Raw genomic sequence first — 25,115 nt, forward strand, 5'->3', positions numbered from 1 at the left:
GCTCCTGACTTCAACGGCAATGAGGAACCACGACCCATGCATAGTATTCCGAAAGGCCTTAGAGAAGCCGTGTCCTCATTCACAGACACTCAGAGCCTGTGCTGGAAAAACATCAGTCACCACTTATGATGTCCGAGGGCTCTTTAGACAACCCATAACTCTAAAGGTGGGCCTCACTGAAAGCGGAACTCCTCTCAGCCCAGGACGGGCTTAACTTGAGTTTCTGAGAGGGAAGCTGCCCTCTGGCCTTCTCCGCCCTCAGCCCATTAACATTTCTGTCCTTAGTCGGCTGGGATCCTGGAGCGGGTAAGGGCTGTGAGAATGCCAAGACTATTTTCAAAATGTTGAAAAATAAATCCTAGAGGCTCTGGCCGCAGCAGTGCCTGGGGAGTTTTCCTTTCCTTCCTCAGCAAGGCGGGGAGGGAGCTGTGGAATGAGGAGCCCACGCGGAGAACAAAGCCACAGTGTTTGCACACAAAGCCCGGTGCTGGCAGCTTTCTAGCTTTCGTTTTTTCATGCTGCCAAAGTCATTTGTTTTGAAAATAAGAGCCTCTCCTTTGCCCTCAGCATCCCTGTTGAGACACTAACCCACAGGATTAATTCTGTTTAGGCCTGCAGAGTATGGCAAATCCTCTGAGACACCTCAGCACCTTCTCCAGGTGAGACACTAGAGTTCAGGGATGAAGAAACAGGCTGCGGAGTCAGACAGGCTCAAGTTCAAGTGCCAGCCACACCGCTCGCTAGCAGTGTTACCCTGGCCAAGTCACTCAGCTTCAGTTTCCTCCCCTTAGCTGCAAAATAAGAAAAACCGGGCTGCTATGAAATGCCTGGCCCATAGTCAACACTGAACACATCACACTATATAAAACAGTGGTGGTAAAGCTGGCAAAAAATCTCCAGGTGTGGATCGCTGGGCCGTAATGTGAAACCAGCTCAAAGTACTTTCATGTAGCATCCTTGAGGGTGCTCACAATGCTTCAGACTGTAGGAGCTAAGTTATCAATACAGGTTGGAATTCATGTAATGGAGGATATTCTAACATACAAAGTATAGGTAATTTGTCTAGGTTGTTTTTGACACAAAATAGCCTGAAGCTAGAGGACGTCACCTACTCTTCTTTAAAGTGCCCCTTCTACTTCTAGGAAGAGCCTACAATCCTAACTTTAATGCAGTCTTGTCTAAGCTAAGAGTTTTCACATTTTTTGAAGTCACAGGAATATTTATGAATATATACATTTAACTGGAACTTGATTACTGTGTAACATATATGCGTGTATACACACACGTACATTAAAGGGTAACAAAGCAAAAGATGATACTGGTTTATGTATATATAACACAGTGTAAATAATGTTAGATTCCAAGTTAGATCACCTACTTCCAATACTGAAGATGGCCAGAGCCTTAAGGTAAGTCTCTCTAATCAGGTCTTAGTATTCTCATGATTTAAAAAAGGAGAAAGACATTAAAATGCTTTCAAAATTACTGTTGTGACCCCAGGCAGAATAACTAGAATGAAGTGAAAGAAGCTACTGGAATATGATGCTGTCTCATGTAAGATCATGTTTATTATAAAGTTTGTTATAAAGCTCTGTTAGTATTATCCCCAATAACAAAAGCTTAAAACAACAAAAACAACAACCACAACAGTATTTTTGGCCAGGTGCGGTGGCTCATGCCTGTAATCCCAGTACTTTGGGAGGCCGAAGCAGGTGGATCATTTGAAGTCAGGGGTTTGAGACCAGCCTGGGCAACATGGTGAAATCCATCTCTACTAAAAATACAAAAATTAGCAGGGTGTGTTGGCACATGGCTGTAATCCCAGCTACTCGGGAGGCTGAGGCAGGAGAATCGTTTGAACCCAGAGGGCGTGGTGGCTGACAGCTGTAATCTCAGCACGTTATGAGGCCAAGGCAGGCGGATCACAAGGTCAAGAGACTGAGACCATCCTGGCCAACATGGTAAAACCCTGTCTCTACTGAAAATACAAAGATTAGCTGGGCATGGTGGCTCAAGCCTGGCCTGGCAATAGACAGAATAAGATTCTGTCTCGGAAAAAAACCAAAAAAACAAAAAACAGTGCAAATTCTGTTTGTGAATGTCATAAGCAGTTTCTTTCCTTTTTCTAGTTCTCTGTTGAGAAACAATACACAATCATGTATCATATGTTCCATTAGGGGCAACAATTAAATCACAGCAGGATAAAAACGGACATTTAAAATTAACCCCTGCTCTTGTTTTCTGCCTCCTTCATCAGTTCACCACCAGACCTCAGGCCAGAGACGAAGCCTCTCCATGCAGAGGGCCTAAAGCTCCAGCAGGACGTACCCACCGACGAGAGCTGATCAACATGTATCCAGAGCCCAGTGGTGCCAGGAAGCCTAAACAGAATTCAACAAACTCCCTCTCTCTTTTCTTCATTTCCTACTACTTTGGTTTACTTAAAAATGAGTGTTTGCATGAAAATTTGAGTGCACTTTTAGCAAGCAGTTAACTGAGTTATCTTTGCTTATGCATCAAATGAAGAGCGTGATGGCGAAAATGCAAAGAGGAAAGAGAAGGGTAAACGGGGAAAAGTGACTTTCCCGTCCCAAAATATTTCTTAGATTAAAAAGCAGACTCATCCAATCTTAAGGTTTAGAGGTCACAAATAACTGTTCCATGATGTAGCTGTCAGAAGGCATTAGATATTAGCTATGGCATGGTCTCTACAGCTACCTGTGTCATCTATTTATATATTATGTGCTGAACATCAAAAATGTTAGGCTAAAGAAGGCTAAGGAAAGATGGTGTTTCCCCCAAGAAAAGCTGTGTTTATCCCAGTTTGACAGTCTCCTAAGAAAACTTTGGATACTTTCTTTCATAGGAAGGATATACAAGATGCTTCAAGAATTACAAGGCTTGAAGACGGTTCAAGAAGTCATCTTATAGGCCGGGCGCGGTGGCTCAAGCCTGTAATCCCAGCACTTCGGGAGGCTGAGGCGGGTGGATCACGAGGTCGAGAGATCGAGACCATCCTGGTCAACATGGTGAAACCCCGTCTCTACTAAAAATACAAAAAATTAGCTGGGCGTGGTGGCGCGTGCCTGTAATCCCAGCTACTCAGGAGGCTGAGGCAGGAGAATTGCCTGAACCCAGGAGGCGGAGGTTGCAGTGAGGCGAGATCGCACCATTGCACTCCAGCCTGGGTAACAAGAGCAAAACTCCGTCTCAAAAAAAAAAAAAAGAAGTCATCTTGTCAACACCTGTGGTCCAGGAAGAGCAACATCTAGTACATTTAGACTAGAAATCTACATTTTAAATAGTTATTACAAATTTTGAGATCTAATGGAGTATTAGCAAGGTAAGTTTCAAATACATCAACAAAATGATAGGCAGACAGAACCTCAAAAATTTCCTGATCTGAATTCCCCATTTCACAGATGGAGAAATCAAGGCCCTAAGAGCCAAAGAACTTACCAAGGTTGAAAAATGCCCCTCAAACACCTCTTCCTCCTCTCTGGGACTTCATATTATTTCATTTTCTTTTACTATTCTGCCTGAGCTTTGATTTTCTTGAATTTTAAATACCAATATAGAAATCATCAGCTGGTGTCACTCCTCAATAAAACAACTTAAAGTTTACTAGTTCTGGTTTAACATGGTCAGGGAGTGAACACTATAGGTTTGGTCTACGTTCCTGTAAAAATTTAGAAAAAGGATGTAAAAAGGAGGAAGAACTTAAAAACCACCTAGGCCACTGTCTATGCTGTGAGTGTGAATTCCTGCTCCAGTGCAAGGCCCCAGTGCAAGCTCCATCTTAGCTGCCTTCTGACCCAGCCATCTAGTTTTCAACAGAGTTCATTAACTCTGTTAAAACCACTAAATTATACCATGGTAATTCATGTAGAAGAATAGCATAACTAATTAACATGGGTGGGGAGCACTGGTTCTAGCAATTGAAGTGGATTGATGACTCAGTGAAATCTGCATGATCACACACAAATTCCTTATCTTGCTAAGTTTACACTTGTTCCACTACACAAACTGAATACCAGCTCTTAATACTCTCAGTAGGCATCCTTTCCTCACTGCAGAAGAGCTAAGCTTTTCAGCTGACACCCAAATGAAACTGGTATTGGCTATCAGCATCATTATCCACCAACACTGGCTACCAATTGCTCGCTCCATGACTGAACATAAGCCACGGACACTAGTCCCAAGTACTTTCCTACCTTTTCAAAAAGTCTGTCATTAGCATAATGAAGAAAAACTCCTTTTTTTTTTTGTCTTCTCGAGGGAAAAACTACACAAAATAGAAAGACTTCGGCTCCATTATATTAAGTGTTGAAAACCACACACAATGACAGTAAAGACCTAAGCATATTTTCAATACATTATTTTCCCCTTGTTTCGCACTGTGAAAACCCACACTGGATAGGATGTTTTATAGAAAACGTACTGGGTTCTATGAATACAAAAGGAGTTAGAGTTTCCACGTAAGGGAGGGGAGAAGTGTACTTTTAGCATTTGCCCCTCACTGGTGCAACAGAACTTGTAGCAATTCTCTGGTTTAAACAACAGGTGGCAGTGTCATTTCTACATTTTCCTTGGCGAGAAACCTTTGCAGTTTGTGATTTCACCTTCCAGGAGTCAGTAACAGTTTTTGTAATCGCCTCTATCGATAGCGTGTGCATATGTTCCTATGTAGTAAATGCAAATACATGCAGGAAAACACGGAGATTTGTGTAACGCAGTTTTACCAATTGCCACCCTTCCCACCCCTACGCCCCTCCCACACAGTAATCATGTGCAGGCATCGTTTCCCTTAAGGAAACTCCATGGCAGGGAAAAGGCAGAAGGAAATAGATTCCATCACATATGTTCTGATCTTCAATTACCATATACATGTCTATCACCCACCCACTCCTGCCACACATGTAAGAGAATGGATATATTACAAGGTCCTGGGGCACACTTTGGACAAATGATTGAGAAAGCTAAGTTCTGAGAAATCTTAATTCCTATCAAGAAAAAACACTCTACTGTTTTTGGTAGGCACTATTTTCACTCTTCTGCTATAAAAGAGCATGCTTAATATTTGAAAGGAACCAACAGAAACAGGAATTACATTTCCACAAGGAAAACACAGAATTCAGCACCATTTCTCAAATGTGCCGAGAAGAAACTACTACATTTCATAAGGTTTTTGTGTGTGCTTTAAATATGAGAAAACTGCCATGTCCAGAATCCCTCATTCAACACCTACGCTGACTTTTTTATTCACGTTCTTTATTTTATCATTATTTTCGAAGAGTCTCACTCTGTTGCCCAGGCTGGAGTGCAGTGGCACAATCTCAGCTCTGCCTCCTGGGTTCAAGCAGTTCTCCTGCCTCAGCCTCCTGGGTAGCTGGGACTACAGGCATGTGCCACCACACCCGGTTGTTTTGTATTTTAGTAGAGACGGGGTTTCACCATGTTGGCCAGGATGGTCTCGATCTTCTGACCTCGTGATCCACTCGCCTTGGCCTCCTAAAGTGCTGGGATTACAGGCGTGAGCCACTGTGCCCAGCCCTATTTTATTATTATTTTTCAGACAAAAATCTTACTCTGTCACCTAGGCTGGAGTGCAGTAGTGCGATCTTGGTTCACTGCAACCTGCACCTCCCAGGTTCAAGTGATTCTCCTGCCTCAGCCTCCTGAGTAGCTGGAAATACAGGCACGTGCCATCATGTTCAGCTAATTTTTGTATTTTTAGGAGACAGGATTTCACCATGTTGTCCAGGCTGGTCTCAAATTCCTGACCTCAAGTGATCTGCCCACCTTGGCCTCCCAAAGTTCTGGGATTGCAGGCTTTAGCCACTGAGCCCAGCCGCATAATTTTATTATGTAGTAACAGGTACTATGTGATTTCTAACCTATAATGTAACAGTCATTGGTTTGATATGTTACATTTATTTAATTTTGAATTTGTGAAGGTTTTATTAGAGCAATTTCACAATGAAAATCTTGTCAATGCAGCAGGGATGAGATCAAACTGACTGATGGGCAAACCACCAACCTAATGAGACATGCCAGCTATCAGACAGTCTGACATGTGTAGCTGGAGAAGTCCTCAAAAATGCATTTGTATCAAAGTCGATGAGAAGATATAAGGAGAATTATACTGAACACAGTAAGCTGCACGGGAAAGAGATGATGTGCGTTTCTCACACCATCCCTGTTACAAAGCATCAAATGCCCATATTCCTGCTTTCTAAGAGAGGGCTGAAAACTACCCTCAAGAAGCTTTCTGGTATTCAGTACACAGTATCTTGTTTTATAAATAGAAAAAAGAGAATATAGAAGAAAAAATGAAAACACATCAGAGTTCAGAGGCACTGGAGGAATTTGGCTTTCCTCAGCAATTCTGCTGATGAAAAGATATAAAAGCAAGTATCTGTCCTAAGCAACAAATTCTGAGGTGCAGCCCACATGATTTCTCGGTGATCAGACAACGCTGCATTCATGCTTTCTGTAGGAAGTGGAGTTTCATGAAATAGCATGAACTTTGAACCAAGAGTCAAGGACTTAACCCTGACTTTAGTACTTAGTAGGGTGGTTAACCACAGTCACATTATTAATCTCTCTAGTTTTCCACAATATGGTAAATGACACAATAACAGATCTTTTGTAAAGCTATTATGGATAGTTTTAAAGGATTATTTATTCACAGCAGATGTCTAATAAGAGCTACTTTTACACTTTTGGACTTAACAAATAACTACTTCTAATGTCCCATTAAAATACCCATGAAGGTACAGAATCCAGTGTTGGGGCTCCTAAACCAATATCCTAAAATATGGCACTTTGACATGAGGAACTCAAGAGGCCTCCAGGTCTCTCTGACCTTCCCCTCCACCCACAGCCTCTCAATCTTCTCTCTCTCCCAAAGCAGACGATGAAGTTGTTCACTGAGTTCCCTCATCTGCCTAAACTCCCAGACCTGCCAAAGAAGAAACACCATTACCTCTCGTTCTTTCCCTGAGTTTTCATTAACTGACTTCATATAGGAGGAACAAGACTGAAACCTGTCAACACACCTGAACAGACTCACCTGCTTTGTTGGCCCAACAGAGAGTCCCAAGCCACTGTATGTTCTTCCAGCCCACCGAATTCCCTAAAAACCAGTTACCACCCCGTTAAAATCATCCACACTTCCCACCTCCCTTTCCCCTAAGAAGAATGGTGTATATATATACCTGTCTCCCAGGGTGTGGCTGGGTCGTCACTGTGACTCATGCACATTAATAAATGTGTATGCTTTTTAATGACTTTTATCAGCTGATTTTCAGCAAATCTTCAGAGGAAAAAGGAGACATTTTCCCTTGGCCATTCCAATAAGCCACAGTACTGGTAAGCTAAAGATAACAGAAGATCCCCTATCCGAGAATCTGAGGAAAATTTCCTTTAAGTATAGCATTAATCACTGAATGTTCTACTGTCTAACAACTGTATAGCATTTAAAAACATGTTTAGCTGAGGTTAAATATACAAATAACATGAAGTTTACTCTTTTTAAGTATACAGTTGAATGACTACAAAGTATGTTTATATTGTTGTACAACCATCACAACCATCCATCTCCAGAACGTTTTTCATTGTCTAAACCTGAAACTCTGTACTCATCAGCAATAACCCTTCATTCCCTACCCTTCCCCCCGAGACCCTGGGACCCACCATCTGTCTCTACGCATTTCACAACACTAGGTCCCTAACGGAAGTGCAATCACCCATTTGCCCTTTTGTAACTGACTTATTTCACTTAGTATGTCTTCAAGGTCCACTGATGTTATAGCACGAGTCGAAATGTCCTTGTAAAGGCTGAATTCCATCTTCTATATGTCATGCGTTTGTATATCCCTACCTCTGTTGATAGACATGCAGGTTGCTCCCACCAAATGTGTGCAATTATCTGTTTGAGTACCTGCTTCCAATTTTGGGGGGTATATACCTAGAAAGAACTGCTGGATCTTCAATAATTTTATTTCTAATGTCCTAAGGAACTAGAGGGCGTTCTGAAGTCTGAGGTGCAGACCCAAGCAGTCATCCTTGCTAACTGGAATCCTGGAGTCCTGAGCTGGTCGTGGCTAGGCTGATCCCGTTAGCGGCAGACACAGACCAGAAGGAGAAAAGCACTGATGTGAGGTCTATGCAGAATTAGCATAAGCCGGGTGCTGTGGCTCACGCCTGTAGTCCCAGCTACTTGGGAGGCTGAGGTGGGAGGACTGCTTGACCCTAGGAGTTCAAGGCCAGCCTGGACAACACAGTGAAACCACATCTCTTTTTAAAAAAATAGTACAGTAAAAGGAAAATGAAACATCATACTAAAGAAGCAGAACGGGCGGGGCTCAGTGGCTCACGCCTGTAATCCCAGCACTTTGGGAGGCCAAGGCGGACGGATCATCAACTCCTGACTTCAAAGAGTTCAAGACCTGGTCAACATGGTGAAACCCGGGTCTTCTAAAAATACAAAAATTAGCTGGGCGTGGTGGTGGGTGCCTGTAGTCCCGGCTACTCAGGTGGCTGAGGCAGGAGAATTGCTTAAACCCTGCCTCAGCCTCCTGAGTAGGCAGAGGTTTCAGTAAGCCAAGATTGCACCACTGCACTCCAGTCTGGGCGACAGTCAGGTCAATATGAACTCACAAATTCCTGGTCTCAAAAGAAAAGAAAAAAAAAGAAACAGAACAATAGCATATTTGTGAAAATCAACACAGCAAACACAAGAAATCTTGCCCTCAGTAAGACAGAAGAAGGCAGAACGGCTGTGGAAGAGGGACAAGGACGGGCTGAGATGAGGGCAGAATGAGGGAGCATGGCAAGTCAACCAAGTTCAAAAAAAAAAAAAAAAAGAAAGCAAGGAAGTTGGAATTACGTTAATGACAATAAATAGATATTGGAAAGAACGAACAGAAAAACAGTTCAGCCAGTGTGCGGCCATTCAGAACCATCCTGCCTTAGAGGTCTAGCCCTAAGAACGATGGGAGAAGGGGCTTCCAGTCTTTTTTCTATGGTTTGTTTTTTTACCTAGTTAAGAACCCATTTCGCATGTACAGTTATTAATATAACTTTTCTGCTTAATACCAGTGTCTTTCCAAAGTTTTTTGCTCACTGAGGACAGAATAACAAATGTCAGTCAGAACATGAACATTTTTAAGGCTTCTGATGCATTTGTTGCAAAGAATATCCACAAGGTATGAGGCTATCAGCACTACCACCATTTTTATTTTTATTTTCAAAGAATCTTAAACTTAGAGAACAGTTGCAAAAATAGAATAATACAACTTATTTTTTCTAAGCTATTTGAGAGTTAGTTGCCAACACAACAGCCCATCACCTCCAAATTGTGTACTTCTTACATACGATGCCACTGTCTACACCTATGAAAATCACGAAGTTACCATTGATGCATTACTACCATCCAATCCTAGCATGCTGTTCAAGGTTCACCAATCCTTCCACCACGATCGGGTTTCATAGTAAACGGTTCCAGTTCAGAATCAAGGCTTCTGTTTGCTTAACTTTCATGAGCTTGACACTTTTGAAGATTAGAGACCAGCTATTTTGTTATACGATGTGACTCAATTTGAGTTTGCTTGATGTTTCTTCCTGAATAGATTCAGGTTATACACCTTTGGCAAGAATATCATGGTAATGACGCTGTGTTCTTCTCCTATTCTATCAGGTGGTACATAACTTCAATCAGTCTTCTTACTGGTGCTTTTAATTTTGATTGCTTGGTTAAGGTGTTATCTGCCAGACTTCTCCACTGTGAAGTTTCTCATTTTCCCTTTGTAATTTGTAAGAATTTGGGAGTGGGGAGAGTCACTCTGAGACTATGTTCACGTGCTTAGGACTTATGTATCAAACTTAAGACTTTAAGCACTGATTTATTCAGGTCAGTATGAACTCACAAATTCCTATGTTATTCAGTGAGTTATAACCTATTACTATCATTATTTTGATGCTCAAATTGCCACACATTTGGCTAGCAGGGGCCTCTTCAAGCTGACTCACGTCCTTTTGCCATCTCCTTGTCTTTGATCATATCTTTACTTCACGAAACAACAAGATACCCCAGGCTCATCTTCTACTTTTCTTTGTTCCAGCCCTGGAATCAGTCATTCTTCGAAAGGGCACTTTTAAGTAGAAAACGATATTCAGAAACCACAGTCTAGGACTAGGTGTGCACTAGGTGTTACTCTTCCCAGGCTCTCTCAGTGGGCAGAACCAGGAAACATGTATGTGGGACACACTTACACAAAGATTCGCGTCTATCTTTATTTGTGCACAGCCTTTTCTCTCTGCTGAATACCCAGAGCTCACACCAATCTCTCTAATGCAGAGTTTTATTCCTGTTTCTCCCCTTTCCAAAACAAGCCATGTCTCTGTTGCCCTCTCCTGTCTGGCTCCAAGATCTTGTTATCATCTGTGGTTCTCCACTTCTTTTTTCTTAATAGAAAATTTTATTTTGTTGATTTGGAAAGCCTGAATCCCTTGCTACTTTTCTATTTCCTCTGAGACCTACTTTTTCTGAGCTTTTTGCATTCCTGATTTTTCCTATTACTCTCGACTCCAGTGATTCTTAATCAGGGGTGACTTCGCTCCTCCCCCCGCAAAGTCTGGCAATGGTTGGAGACATTTGTGATTCTGAGGACTGAGGTATGACTAGCACCTAGTAGGTGGAGGCTTCAGATACTGCTACACATACTGCAAAGCACAAGACAGTCCCTACAACGAAAGGTTATCCAGCCCAAAACGTCAACAGTGCCAAACCCTGCTCCAGAGTCTCTAAACTCCCTGACAGCTCTTCTGATTTCTTCCAAAACAGGATATTAGAAAAGAAAGGCTGAAAGAGAAACATTTTTAATGTAGGCAATGACATTCTCTAAATCCTAGCTCTGAGTTACAAATATTGGCCATAGAACCTTTTAGAATTCCAAAGCATTGTCAAAGAGATCAACCAAAAAAAACCCTATCTTTTTTATTTCCACTAAAAATTATCTTAGCTGTGTTCTTGGCATAAAGAGACTCACCTGAACTATAAAGTTTTCAATGTGTGTTTGTCATGTTGTCAAGAATTCATATCTAGATTATCTAAAGTGCATCTCTACTACCTTAAATGCCAATGAAAGAAAAATGCAATTAATCATTAAATTTTTTCAAATCCTATAAGGCCAGTACCAAGGTACTAAATATAAATATAAATATATATACACACACACACACACACACACACACACACACAAAATACGTATTTTAAAAAATAAAGAACAGTATTAAAAATAGAATTGTTGCTTTCTTGGAATTCAGGCCTTTGAAAAGAAATACATCTATAGCAGCATGACATGAAGCAATTTAACGAGATATGTAAGATAGATTGGAAAGAAAGGAGATTTTAAAGCATTTTTCTCTTCACAAACACAATATACGTCTTCTTGGTTATAGACTTGTTACTGACCTGCCAGAACAGTTTACTATCATTTTCACAAGTACTCGATCCTTAGAAGCAAGAGATTTCACAGTCTCCTCTACCCAATCGAAGCAGGGTCTTATGGCGTCCATCTGATCATAACCCTACCCTACCAACAGAATTGACATCTCCTTCCTGCCACCATTGAGCAAGAGCACAGCATACTGCTGAATCCAGTAAGACTTATCTAGAGACTAACAGCCAAGCAAAATCTACACTGACTTCCTTTTCTTCAGCACAATACCTTTTAAAAAGTTGCATAAATAGGCCGGGCGCGGTGGCTCAAGCCTGTAATCCCAGCACTTTGGGAGGCCGAGGCGGGTGGATCACGAGGTCGAGAGATCGAGACCATCCTGGGTCAACGTGGTGAAACCCTGTCTCTACTAAAAATACAAAAAAAAATCAGCTGGGCATGGTGGTGCGTGCCTGTAGTCCCAGCTACTCAGGAGGCTGAGGCAGGAGAATTGCTTGAACCCAGGAGGCGGAGGTTGCGGTGAGCCGAGATCGTGCCATTGCACTCCAGCCTGGGTAATAAGAGCAACACTCTGTCTCAAAAAAAAAAAAAAAAAAAAAAAAAAAAGTTGCATAAATAAAACGGTATTCTCCACACCTGTGATTTTCCATGAGAAAATGCTAAAAACATTCAGGAGGATTCTTGCAGTCTTGATTTCCTAATGAACTAAGGGAACTTACATAATGAAGAGAATTCTTCTTAACCACTTAGGTTTCAAAAGCCTACAAAGTTTGTAAATTCTGTTTCAAACATCAAACCTAACTTGGTATTCAAAACTTTGACATCTCCATTTCAAATGCCTTAGTTTCAGTCCTGACTCATTATAAGAAAGGAACCTGTTAGAATAGCAAAATAATGATTATTATAAAATCATAACAATAATGACAACAGTAGCTAACACTTATTGAACTGAGCACTTATTCTGTGCCAGATACTATTCTAAATGCTCTATTGGTGTAAGCTCACATAATTCTATGACAAGCTAGTAGATACTCATCATAATTATCAGTCTCATTTTATAGAGAAGAAAACTGAAGCCCAGGAGTGTGAATAATTTTTTCTAGGTTAGAACCAGAATTGAAATCAGAAAGCCTGACTGCAAAACTCATGGTCTTACCCACGTTTCTGCCTCTCTGATTTCCAACCTCTCATTAACATGACTGAATCTGAAACTCACCATTCATGATAGCATCAAACCTACAGCTTTTCCTAAGGCCTATCTGCATAAGTATGTATTGGGAGGATGTGTATACAGCTCCCAGTGCAAATGCTTAGAGGTTTGTCTAGGTAAACAACACATTTTATTGTAAAAACAGATACTGAAGAGACTATCATTTGCTTTGTAAAGGTAATGGTTAACTATTCTCAACACCAATAGCACAAACACAGGACAACTGCAAGGTAGTCACCAACTTACGGGAGGAAAAGAAAACATTAAGTGTATCTCTCAATCTCTGATAGAAGCTCCTTTCTTCGCCTTAGGTGAAGATCGAGAGTTCCTCTTCTACTGCCCTTGCTGCTACCGAACAGCAAAGTTCAGGGAAAACAGAGGAGCTTTGAAGCCTTGTGACATGGGTACAGAATTCTACTATATCTCTTTGTTTCAGTACCATATGTAACTCTACCCTAGAGAGGGACTTAATCTTCCTGTGGAACAGATGGTACATTCCGATTCCTGATCACCTACACTATCTCACAGAGCCTCTGACACAGAACTGTCTGTGGTCACGCAATGGGAGGTGATGAAGTGGCCTAAAAGGAGGCCCAGTGTCCATGGACTTGGGTTCGCACAACCACAGAAATACAGGCTTGCCCAGCTAGCCACCCCGTCTAGCGTAAAGACTGGTCCTATAGATTTGTGGAAAGAGAGAGGTCCAGGAAATGCTTCTTAGAAGGTAGAATATTTATTTATTCATCATTATTGATCAGCCTCCACCCACCCTGATGTAATTATCACTCCATCGATGAAATGCTCTCTCAATTCAATTTCATTGCTTTCTCGGCAATACAGGCAAAAATTTTACACATGAAGTTTTTTGTTTGCATATTTTTATTCATTTTTCAGCAAATCAAAATCCATTCAAATGGAAAATGGAAAGACAGAAAAATGAAATTGTGCATTTGGATGTGATACTGAGCACAGGGTATCAGCACCTCACTCTGTGAGTGTTCTGTGGCTTCGACATTCTGTCTGTGACCTCTTGGAAGGTTTGACAGCTGAGAAGCACAACACTTAAAATTGTTACATAATCAGGGTTTCCTTGCCCAGGTTTTAAGGGACACTGATAGCTGGAAACATGAACATCTGCAGCAACTAAGTGTAAGCACTGCTGAGCATAGCCACAGACGGTGGGTCCTTTGTTAAATAAATACTAGTCTAGTCAAATGACAAGAGAATTGAAATTCACGACCATTATCAAGGAGATGCACTGCTGTACTTAAGACACTAGTCCCTCGACAGATAGGCTGTCACCTCTGCACAAGTCAATATGGGCAAAAACTGTTTTCAAAATCAGGTTTGTTCTCAAACACTAAAATGCATATATAAGACAGAAATACTTTCTCAAGCATCTGTCTACAAAGATATTCATTACAAAAATATTGGTTACGGTAGAAAAGGAGAGGTCAGTGTCTATCAATAGGAGATCGAGTAGGAGAATGACAGTGCACAGTGAAGGAGTTAAGCACATGGGTTCTGCAGCCACGCAGCCTTGGTTTAAATCCTGACTTTGCCACGTACTAACAGTGTGACCTGGGGCAACTTACGTAAACTCTATAAATCTCGGTTTCCTCATCTGTATATATAGAGTTCAGTAAAACACCTGACACGTAAGAGTTCAATAATTGTTAGCGATTATTATGCTACATTATTATTATGCTACATATATGGACATAAAACATACAGCTGTTATCTACTAGCGTACAAACAGGACCTGAGTCATTGTTGAGTAAGAAAATGTTACCAGCAAATTGTGGTGGGTATAACTAATATAACTCTGCACATGCACGTATGTGTGTGGGTACACACGGAAAATATTCTGGAAGACACAACAAATTGTTACAAGAAATCCCCTTGAAATATTAGGAGAGGCTAGGGAGCAGAAGGCTTTCACTTCTGCACTTTCACAGTGCCAGGGTCACAACAGTAAATAGCAAAAATAACCTTAACTCTAGATTTTCTTATCTAAATTCAATTCTGTGAAGAATTCTCTATTTCCCCTTTTCACGTCAGGATAGTAGAATGCAGTTTACAAAGAGTGAGATCACTTGTTAGAACGCACAATTTTTAAGCTTCAATACAGGACGCCGCTAAACTTCTCTACCGACATATTCTCTAGACACCCCCCTCCCAGTTGTGCCTCTCCAGTAGGACACAGGCAGGTTTCTGTCCCTCTTCAAGTCACTGTGTAATTGTCCTGCCTTCAGTATCCATGGTGAATGAGAACAGCTAAAAGACACAAGTACTGGGAATTAAAGCAGCATCTACTTAAAAAGCAAACTCTCGCTAATCAGTGAGAAGAGTCTCAGCAAATGATATGCTGAGGGCACTGATGGGGAGCCGTGCTGGAATGGCTGCCGGTGCTTAACTGTGGTCCTTTAAAACGAGCGATTAGAAAACAAAGATTAGATAACAGAGCCGGCTCTAACAGATGAATCAAATGTGTCTTGTTACTAGATTACAGAATTCAAAGAGATGACAGAGAATATGACATGTCTGAAAATGACCAAGTGAAGCTGCTTAAATCATTCCCTGCCTCCCCCAACACACATTTTCACTAGAAAAGAGTTGTTCTTTCCCATTTCCAAAACCATTACTATTTTAGGATTGTCAAGAAAAAAAAAAAAAAAAGGATGCTGCTGAGAATCAACTGTTTCACTCTGGGAGTTATATTCACTAGAAAAACAAAGCCATGACTTTCAACTTTAAGACAAACAGAGGGACATACAGCAAAAAGATGGCACACTTGGGAGCTACAGGGCCTGAGTTCAAATCCTGCATCTCCAGTTTCTAGCTACTTATCTTTGGTGGGTCACTTAACCTCAGAACCCACTGCAAAGTTTTATTACAAAAGCAGAGAGAGAGAGAGAGAGAGTGTGTGTGTCACTGAAAGTGTGTGTGTGTGTATGAGTGTGTGTGAGAGTGTGTGTGCATGTGTGTGTGTGCACGCACGCATGTGTTGCTGAAAATATTACCTAGTACTTAGTACATACCTAGTAGTTGTGAGCTACTATTTCAGAGAGACTTCTGTGGATGGCAAATACTGACCATTTGGTTTTAAAAATAAAGAATAAAGACAGTTAACTCCTTCAAAATTGTTATATGGCTATCACTATCAGGTGAGAGGGTAAATGAGGAACTGTAGACATAACTGAATTTACAGCAATGTCCTGGCCAGGTAACCTACAGGTCAAACTGAGATGAGAATCAGGTTGCTTATATCAAGGTCCAATATTTTTTAATACTGCATCAGATTCTGCTTTCTGCAATATAATATGGAAGAGAGAAGCTACAAAATATTCCAGGATACAGTCACAGACGTCCAAGATAGCAAACATTTTATCTGTTTCCCAAAAAAGAACCTCATTCTGCCTTAACAACAAAAGGTTAAAGATATGTTGGTTGACAGCATCTAGAAAGGAAGTTACTGCAAATCTGATTCAGAAGAAAAGAAAGATTGCCCTGAACATGACAGCACCATCAGAAAGAGAGCTGTACCCTCCGTCCAAATGTGCGCCAAACACGAAGACATCTCACATCCCTCTAAAAACAGAAAAGAGGTAACTACTGCGAGGGTCATTTTCTGGAATTCCTTAACTGGACCTGAAGAGAATGATGTTAGGTCAGAACACTCATAGCTCAGAAAAAGGTGTGTCCTACACACCAGGCTATCCTACAGCAACCACGAAGAAAGCACAGACAGAAATTCCCAGGACTTGGTGTCTTGCAGAGAGACGAACTCCAGCCATGAGCTTAGCAATGTACCGTCGTGATGAAGGAAGTGAGTGTGCTTTCTCCCTTTTGTCATCTGAGTGGATGTATGATTAAGCTGAAAAGAGATACAGATACAGTGAAGTTACTGAGAGGGAGCAAGAGAATTTTCATTGACCTAAGGAACTACAGGTGAGAGTCCCAAGTGTTCTGAAGAAAAATCAGGCCTAGTGCAGTGGCTCACACCTGTAATCCCAGCACTTTGGGAGGCCGAGGCAGGCAGATCACCTGAGGTCAGGAGTTTAAGATCAGCCTGGCCAACATGGTAAAACACTGTCACCACTAAAAATAGTAAATTAGCCAGGCATGGTGGCAGGTGCCTGTAGACCCAGCTACTTGGGAGGTTGAGGCAGGAGAATCACTTGAACCTGGGACGCAGAAGTGGTAGTGAGCTGAGATCATGCCACTGTACTCCAGCCCAGGCGACAGAGTGAGACTTCATCTAAAAAAAATAGAAAGAAAAGAAAAAGAAAAACCCATACCAGAAAACAAGTTTCTCTTTCTGCAAAAAAGCACAGTCCTTCTGACCTTCCCTACATCTTGTAGAAGAGACCAGAAAGAAGTCTCAGATCAAATACTCATTTATATCAGCGACTTGTATGTAATTACCTGCATCTATAGGATATAATCCCATATCCTTGAAAGACACACTCAACTAAACAAAATTATCAGCACACCTCACTGTATGTATTGAGCTTCGGTGTGCTGTGCTTCACAGATCTTGTGTTTATTACAAATTGAAGGTGTGTGGCAGTCCTCTGTCAAGCGAAGCTATTAGCAACATTTATCTAACAGCATGTGTTCACTTCATGTGTCTATTGTCACATAATTCTCACAATAATTCAAACTTTTTACTGTTCTGTTACAGTTCTCTGACATTATTACTGTAATTGTTTTGGGGCACCACAAATGGTGCCCACATAAGACAGTTAACTTCATCAATAAATGTACGCATTCTGACAGCTTTACCAATTTCATTCCCGTCTCTCTCCCTCTCCTCAGCCCTCCATATCCTGAGACACAGTAATACTGAAATTAGCCCAATTAGTAACCTGACAGTGGCTTCTAAATGTTCACATGAAAGGAAGAGCTGCAGGTCTCTCACTGTGATTCAAAAGCTAGAAATGATTAGCCTTAGTGAGGAAGGCACATTGAAAATCAGGATCAGCTCAAAGACAGGCATCTTGCACAAAACAGCCAAGTTGTGAATGCAAAAGAAAAGTTATTGAGGGAAATTAAAAGTGCTACTCCAGTTAACACACAAATAAGAAGAAAGTGAGACAGCCTACTGCTGATACGGAGAAGGTTTCAGTGATCTGGACAGAAGATCAAACAAGCTACAAACATTCCCTTCAGCCAAAGCCTAATCCAGAGGAAAGCCCTAACTGGCTTCAATCTATGCAGGCTGAGAGAGGTGAGAAAACTACAGAAGAAAACGAGGGAACCAGCAGAGTTTGGTTCATGAGGTTTAAGGAAGGAAGCCATCTTTGTCACATAAAACTACACAGTGAAGTTGCAGCCAGTTAACAAGAAGATCTAGCTAAGATGATCGATAAGGGTGACGACACTAAAAAACCAACCCAAATGCCCATCAGTGATAGACTGGATAAAGAGAATGTGGCAAGTACATACCATGGAATACTATGCAGCCACAAAAAGGGATGAGTTTATGTCCTTTGCAGGGACATGGATGAAGCTGGAAAGCACCATTCTCAGCAAACTGACACAAGAACAGAAAACTAACCACCACATGTTCTCACTCATGGGTGGGGTTGAACAACGAGAACTCATGGACACAGGGAGGGGAACATCACACACTGGAGCCTGTCAGGGGATGGGGGGCGAGGGGAGGGATCGCATTAGGAGAAATAGCTAATGTAGATGATGGGTTGATGGGTGCAGCAAACCACCATGGCACATGTATACCTGTGTAACAATCCTGCACTTTATGTATATGCACTCCAGCAGTTAAAGTATCAAAAAACAAAACAAACAGACTTTCAATATAGATGAAATCGCCTTATATTGGAATGATATACCATCTAAGACTTTCATAACTAGAGAGGAGAAGTCAATGCTTGGCTTCAAAACTTGAAAAGACAGAATGATTCTTTTGTTAGGGGCTAATGCCAACTGGTGACTTAAAGTTGAAGCAAATATTCATTTACCATTCAACAAATCCTACAGCCCAGCCAGGCGCAGTGGCTCAAGCCTGTAATCCCAGCACTTTGGGAGGCCGAGGCGGATGGATCACGAGGTTGAGAGATCGAGACCATCCTGGTCAACAAGGTGAAACCCCGTCTCTACTAAAAATACAAAAAATTAGCTGGGCATGGTGGCGCATGCCTGTAATCCCAGCTACTCAGAAGGCTGAGGCAGGAGAATTGCCTGAACCCAGGAGGCGGAGGTTGCAGTGAGCCGAGATCACGCCATTGCACTCCAGCCTGGGTAACGAGAGCGAAACTCCGTCTCAAAAAAAAAAAAAAAATTCCTACAGCCCTTAAGAACTGTGGTAAATCTGTACTGCTCATGCTCTACCAATGTAAAAGCAAAGGCTGGATGACAGCCTATCTATTTATAAGCATAGTTTACTGACTATCTGAAGTCCACTCTTGTGACCTACTGGTCAGAAAAAAGTATTTCTTTGACAACGCACCTACTCATCCAAGAGCTCTCATGGAGATGTAAAAGAAGATGAACGCCGTTTTCTTGCCACTAACACAAAATCCATTCTGCAGCCCATGGACCAAGGAGTACTTCAACTTTCAAGCCTTATTATTTAAGAAATACATTTTGTAAGGCTATAGCTGCCATAGATACTGATTCTTCTGATGGATCTGGGGACAGTAAATTGAAAACCTTCTGGAAAAGATTTATTATTCCTGATACCATTAGAAACATCCATGCTTCATGGAAGGAGATCAAAATATCAGCATTAACAAGAGTTTGGAAGGTTGATTCCAATTCTCATGGATGACTCTGAGGGGTTCAAGTCTTCAGTGAAGAAAGTAATCAGAAATGAAAAACATTACAACTGATACCACAAAAATACAAAGGCTCATTAGAGACTGTCATGAACAACACTATGCGGATAAACTGGAAAACCTCAAGGAAATAAATTCCTGGACATATACAACCTACCAAAATTGAATTAGGAAGAAAGAGAAAACCTGAAAAAAAACAGTAATGAGTACTGGAAGTCCTACCCAGAGCAATACGGCAAGAGAAAGAAGTAAAGGGTATCCAAATTGGAAAACAGGAAGTCAAAGGTCCCTCTTTGTGAATGACAGGATCCTATATACAGAAAAACCTAAAGACTCCACCAAAAAACTCTCTGAACTGATAAATGAATTCAGTAGAGTTGCAAGATACAAAATCAATATACAAAACTATACACCAATAATGAAGCAGTGAAAAAAGAAATTAAAAAAGCAATTCCACTTACAACAGCTTCAAAAACATAAATAAAATACCTAAGAATAAATTTAACGAAGGAGGAGAGAGACCTCTAGAAGGACATCTATGAAAAACTGATGGTAGAAACTGAAGAGAATACAAACAAATGGAGCTGTCCCATGCTCATAAACTGGAAGAATTCATATTATTAAGATGACCTTGCTACCCAAAGCAATCTATAGATTTAATGTAATACCTGTCAAAATACCAAATCACACTTTTCAGAGAAATATTTTCTTAAATCCTAAAATTTCTTTGGAACCACACAAGACCCTGAATAGCCAAAGCAATAATGGGCAAAAATAACAAAGCTGGAAGTATCACACTACCTGACTTCAAAATATGCTACAAAGCTATAGTAACCAACACCACTACAGTGGTACCAGTATAAAAACACACACACAGACCATTAGCACAGAATAAAGAACCTAGAAATAAATTAACATATTTACAGCCAACCAATTGTAAAATGTGTCAAGAAGACGCACTGAGGAAAAGACACCCTGTTCAATAAATGCTGTTGGGAAGATTCCATATCCAAAGCAGAAGAATGAAAGGAGACCATTGCCACTATATACAAAAATAAACTCAAAATGAATGAAAGATTTGAACCTAAGACCCAAAACTATAAAACCACTAGAAGAAAACTCCTCAGGACATTAGTCTAGGCAATTATTTTATGGCTAAGATTTCAAAAGTACAGCCAACACAAATAGACAAATGGCACTTTTTAAACTAAAAGGCTTCTGTACAGCAAACGATAAAGAGACTGAAGAGACAAGCTGTAGAAGAAAATAGTTGTTCATTATGTGTTCAGCAAAGAATATCCAAAATATAATCCAATTAAAAAGTGGGCAAAGGATATGAAGAGAAATGTCTCAAAAGAAAACACACAAGTGGCCAGCAAACATGAAAAAATGTTCAACATATGAGTAATACCACTCTACTTTCAGGCATGAAGTATTAACGGGTAAAGGAAAACATAGTATATAGACACAATGGAATACTACTCAGCCATAGAAAAGAATGGAATCCTGTCATTTGCAGAAACAGGTATGAGCCTGAAGGACATTATGTTAAGTGAAATACATCAAGTACAGAAAAATAAGTATCACATGTTCTGGCTATTACGTGGGAGCAAAAAAGATTTTTTTGTGTGTGCTCATCAAAGCAGAACTTGTGGGTATTGAAGGCTGGGAAGTAGAGGAATGGGAGGGAGGTTGTTTGATGGATACAAAATTACAGTTACATAGAAAGGAGTTTGTGTGTTCTGCAGCACTGTACAGTGAATATGATGAACTGTATTACATTTTTCAAAAAGCTAGAGGAGAGAATTTTTTAAAGTTCCCAACACAAATGATACATTTTTGAGGTGATGGATATAGTAATCACCCTGATTTGATCACTACACATTATATATATATATATCAAAATATCACTCTGCATCCCATAAACATGCACAATTATTATGCATCAACTAAAAATGAAAGAAGAAAAAGTTCTACCATTGCCACACTTCTCACACAGATCATAAATACATACCTGCATACACATGATGTTATTTACTATGCATCATTGATGTCAGAGCCCTAAGAAGCCTTATTAATCATCTTGACTATAGTTTTTAAACTTTTTTTTTAGCAGTAGAACACTTACATCACACAATGTTACATATACCCCAAAATGGAACCCCCCAATAATAGTGATCTTATGAAAGCAAGGCTAGACCTGTGTATGTGCTTAGTGGGGTGCATGAGCATGCCTGTGCTTGTCGGGAGAGGACAGGGCTGCTTCCCCAAAAGATTGCTTGAAAAATTACTGATACATTATAAGCTTATTCCCAGACTTAATATGGAATCACCTGCCAGGTAGGGAACTTGCTTACACATAAAATGAGGGCTGTAGACTAGACCTTTTATCTACATGTTTCTAGCAATGTTTCATGATGCTATTATATAGGGTTTTCATAAGAAATCATATAAAGGATGGACCACTGATATGATAATCATTATAATAATCATACTAAATAATCTTGGTAGCAAACCAGTTGTCAAGCAAAGAAGGACTATGGGCTTATTCAGACCAATTTCTGGAATCTTTATATATTAATTATACATTAAATATTGAGATCAGAAACCAAATAAACTGGCAAAATCCATTATTACAAGAGAAGTAACATTGATCCCTGGAAATAAGAATTATTTCAGATGAAGAGGTTATGCAACAAGCTAATTTCAAAAGGTTTTACTGCTATAAAGATAAAATTAGGTTGGTTTCGTTCTAGCTTTATTGTAGTCTGCAATGACTAAATTGAAATCAGCCATTTTAGTTCAGAGACAATATTTAGGCTGTAGAAAGCAGAGTGATAAGCACTCTGCCTTTGTTTAAATTTCTCAAACAGAAGGGACATTTCTTGCAGCAGCATAAATCACAGACTCTAAAGTTATGCTGAAAACACCCTTACACCCTTGCAGCTATGTGCAATTTTGTGGCTGTAATTTTCTCAAACTGCTTAATAAAACCTTCTCCTTTTCATCAAAAAAAGAACAAAATTTAAATAACTCCATAAAAGACATACAAATAACATCATTTTACTTTCAGGCATGAAGTATTAATAATTAACTACTGGTCAGGCACAGTGAGTTAGCACTCTTTTCCCACAGGACGTCTTCCTGTCAAAATGTCACCCAGAAATAACCCTTTAGACTATAGGAAGGGGCTGCAATTCCCCACAGTGCATCTAATAACCATAAGCGGCATCAAAGTTTCAGTATCCGTCATGATCAGATGATCCAGCATGGAAATCTCTCACTCTCCCCCTCCTCCACTCACATATTTGTTACTAACACACCCGTAACTGACAGTATCTGTATTTCTGAGGATTGCCATCCATGAGCTGCCCACCCTAACACTGAAGGCCATCCAAGCTGAAGGAGAGATGGCAACCAGACAGAATGGGAAGAGAGCTCACATCTGAGTCCTGGATCTGCCCTTGATTCAGTAGGCAACCAGTTCCAGCCCCTCAACCGCTCATCAAAGATGGGATCATAAAGCTCAATTCCTTTACATTCAAATGCTAGGAATCCTAATTTCATCTTATCTACCACAAATGGTGGTGTCTTCTGCATTCATATTTGCTTTGTTCTTTTGAGGAAAAAAATCGTATACAATAGTATGACTTTGAAATCATCTTCTCATTCTTAGTGATTCAAGGTCAGAGAAAAACAGAACCCTCAGTTTTCCATTCTAAACACTGTTATGTGTAAAAGGTTATACACTTTAGCTAAGTCCTGACTGGAAAAGATGACGATTTGGAGAGTGCAGGTGGACATGGGTTCAAGTGCTAGCTCCACTACCTGACTAGCTATGTAATTTTCGGCATGTGAACTAACTACTCTGGGCTTTAATTTTCTTAAATGTATATAACATACTTAAGAATGATAATCATGTATCCTTTAGGGATGGCTGCAGTTTGCATGCTAAACATGCTAAATATGCAATTACCTCACAACCGAGCACTTTGCATTCCTAAGCATTAATCCCAAAGACAAGAAAAACGTATGTTCCCATAAAACCTGTTCAAATGTTTACAGCAACTTTATTTATAACAACAAAAAATGGTGAGCAACACAGATGTCCTTCAAAGGGTGAAAGGTTAAACTGCAGTCCATTCATATCACGGAATAGTACTTGGCAATAAAAAATAAACTAACTAGGGATAAAGGCAACAACCTGGATAAATCTCCAGAGTTACGATAACTGAAAAAAATCTCAGGTTACACACTGCATTTTCTATTTATGTAACTTTCCTGAAATGGCAAAAGTACAGAAATGGAGTATAGATTAGTGGCTATACTGGTTAAAGAGAGGTTGGGATGTAAGGAAAGTGAATGTATCTATAAAAGGGCAACATAAGGAATTCTTGTGGTGATGGAAATGCCCTGTTTCTGTACCCTATCAAAATGTTAGTGTTCTGACTGGGTGCGGTGGCTCACGCCTATAATCCCAGCACTTTTTTTCCTTTTTTTTTTTTAAGACAGAGTCTAGCTCTGTCGCCAGGCTGGAGTACAGTGGTGCAGTCTCGGCTCACTGCAATCTCCGCCTCCTGGGTTCAAGCAATTCTCCTGCCTCAGCCTCCTGAGTAGCTGGGACTACAGGCACGCGCCACCACGCCCAGCTCATTTTTGTATTTTTAGTAGAGACGGGGTTTCACCATGTTGGCCAGATGGTCTCGATCTCTTGACCTCATGATCCGCCTGCCTCGGCCTCCCAAAGTGCTGGGATTACAGGCTTGAGCCACTGCACCTGGCCCATCCCAGCACTTTGAGAGGCGAAGGCAGGCAGATCACTTGAGGTCAGTAATTCAAGACCAGCCTGGCAAACAATGGCAAAACCCTGTCCCTACTAAAAATACAAAAATTAGCTGGGTGTGGTGGCACGTGCCTGTAATCCCAGCTACTCGGGAGGCTGAGGGAGGAGAACTGCTTGAACCTAGGAGGTGGAGGTTGCAGTGAGCTGAGATCGCACTATTGAACTCCAGCCTGGGCGACAGAGCAAGACTCTGCCTCGAAAAAATTAATTACAAAATAAATTTAAAATTTTTTTAAGTGTCAGTGTTCTGGTTGTGATAGTTTCATAGTTTTGCAAGATGTGGCCATCCGAAGAAACTAGATGAAGCTTACAAAGTTCTCTCTGTATTGTATCTTATAACCGCATATAAATCTATAATTATCTCAAAAACAAAAGGTTTACTTAAATTAAAAATAATCATTTCAGAATATCATTGCCAAGATTAAATATATGGAATTGAACAATAATTTTAAAATTATTATATATATGAAAAATTGCCTAGCACAGACAGTTCTTGGCAATAACAAAAGCTCATTAAATGTTCATTTCTTTCCTCTAAGTTGCACATAAACAGAATGTGTCTTAGTAGATTTTTATTTGTGCATCAAATGAAAACACAGCTCCATGAAAAGGGTCTGATTATAATACACACACTTTTTGGTACATTTAGTCTTTTTTTCCCTATGAATCTGAACTTTGTGGAAGTATTATTTCACATTAAATAACATTCATCACATTCCTAAAGCAAAACTGTACAACTCAGACACCAACTAATTTCTTCCAACAAAAATGTGCCTAGCGGAGCAGGCTGTAGG

At 40.5% G+C, this 25,115-nt stretch overlaps 1 protein-coding gene across 4 annotated transcripts in view; it reads right to left on the minus strand.

The window, feature by feature from the left end:
• Positions 1-25,115, minus strand: part of SMYD3 (SET and MYND domain containing 3) — a 755,279-nt gene that overhangs the window by 286,563 nt on the left and 443,601 nt on the right. The gene's annotated exons all lie outside the window — the stretch shown is intronic.

The sequence above is a fragment of the Saimiri boliviensis genome, chromosome 14 (assembly GCF_048565385.1).
Source record: "Saimiri boliviensis isolate mSaiBol1 chromosome 14, mSaiBol1.pri, whole genome shotgun sequence".
In the NCBI taxonomy this organism is placed as follows: Eukaryota; Metazoa; Chordata; class Mammalia; order Primates; family Cebidae; genus Saimiri; species Saimiri boliviensis.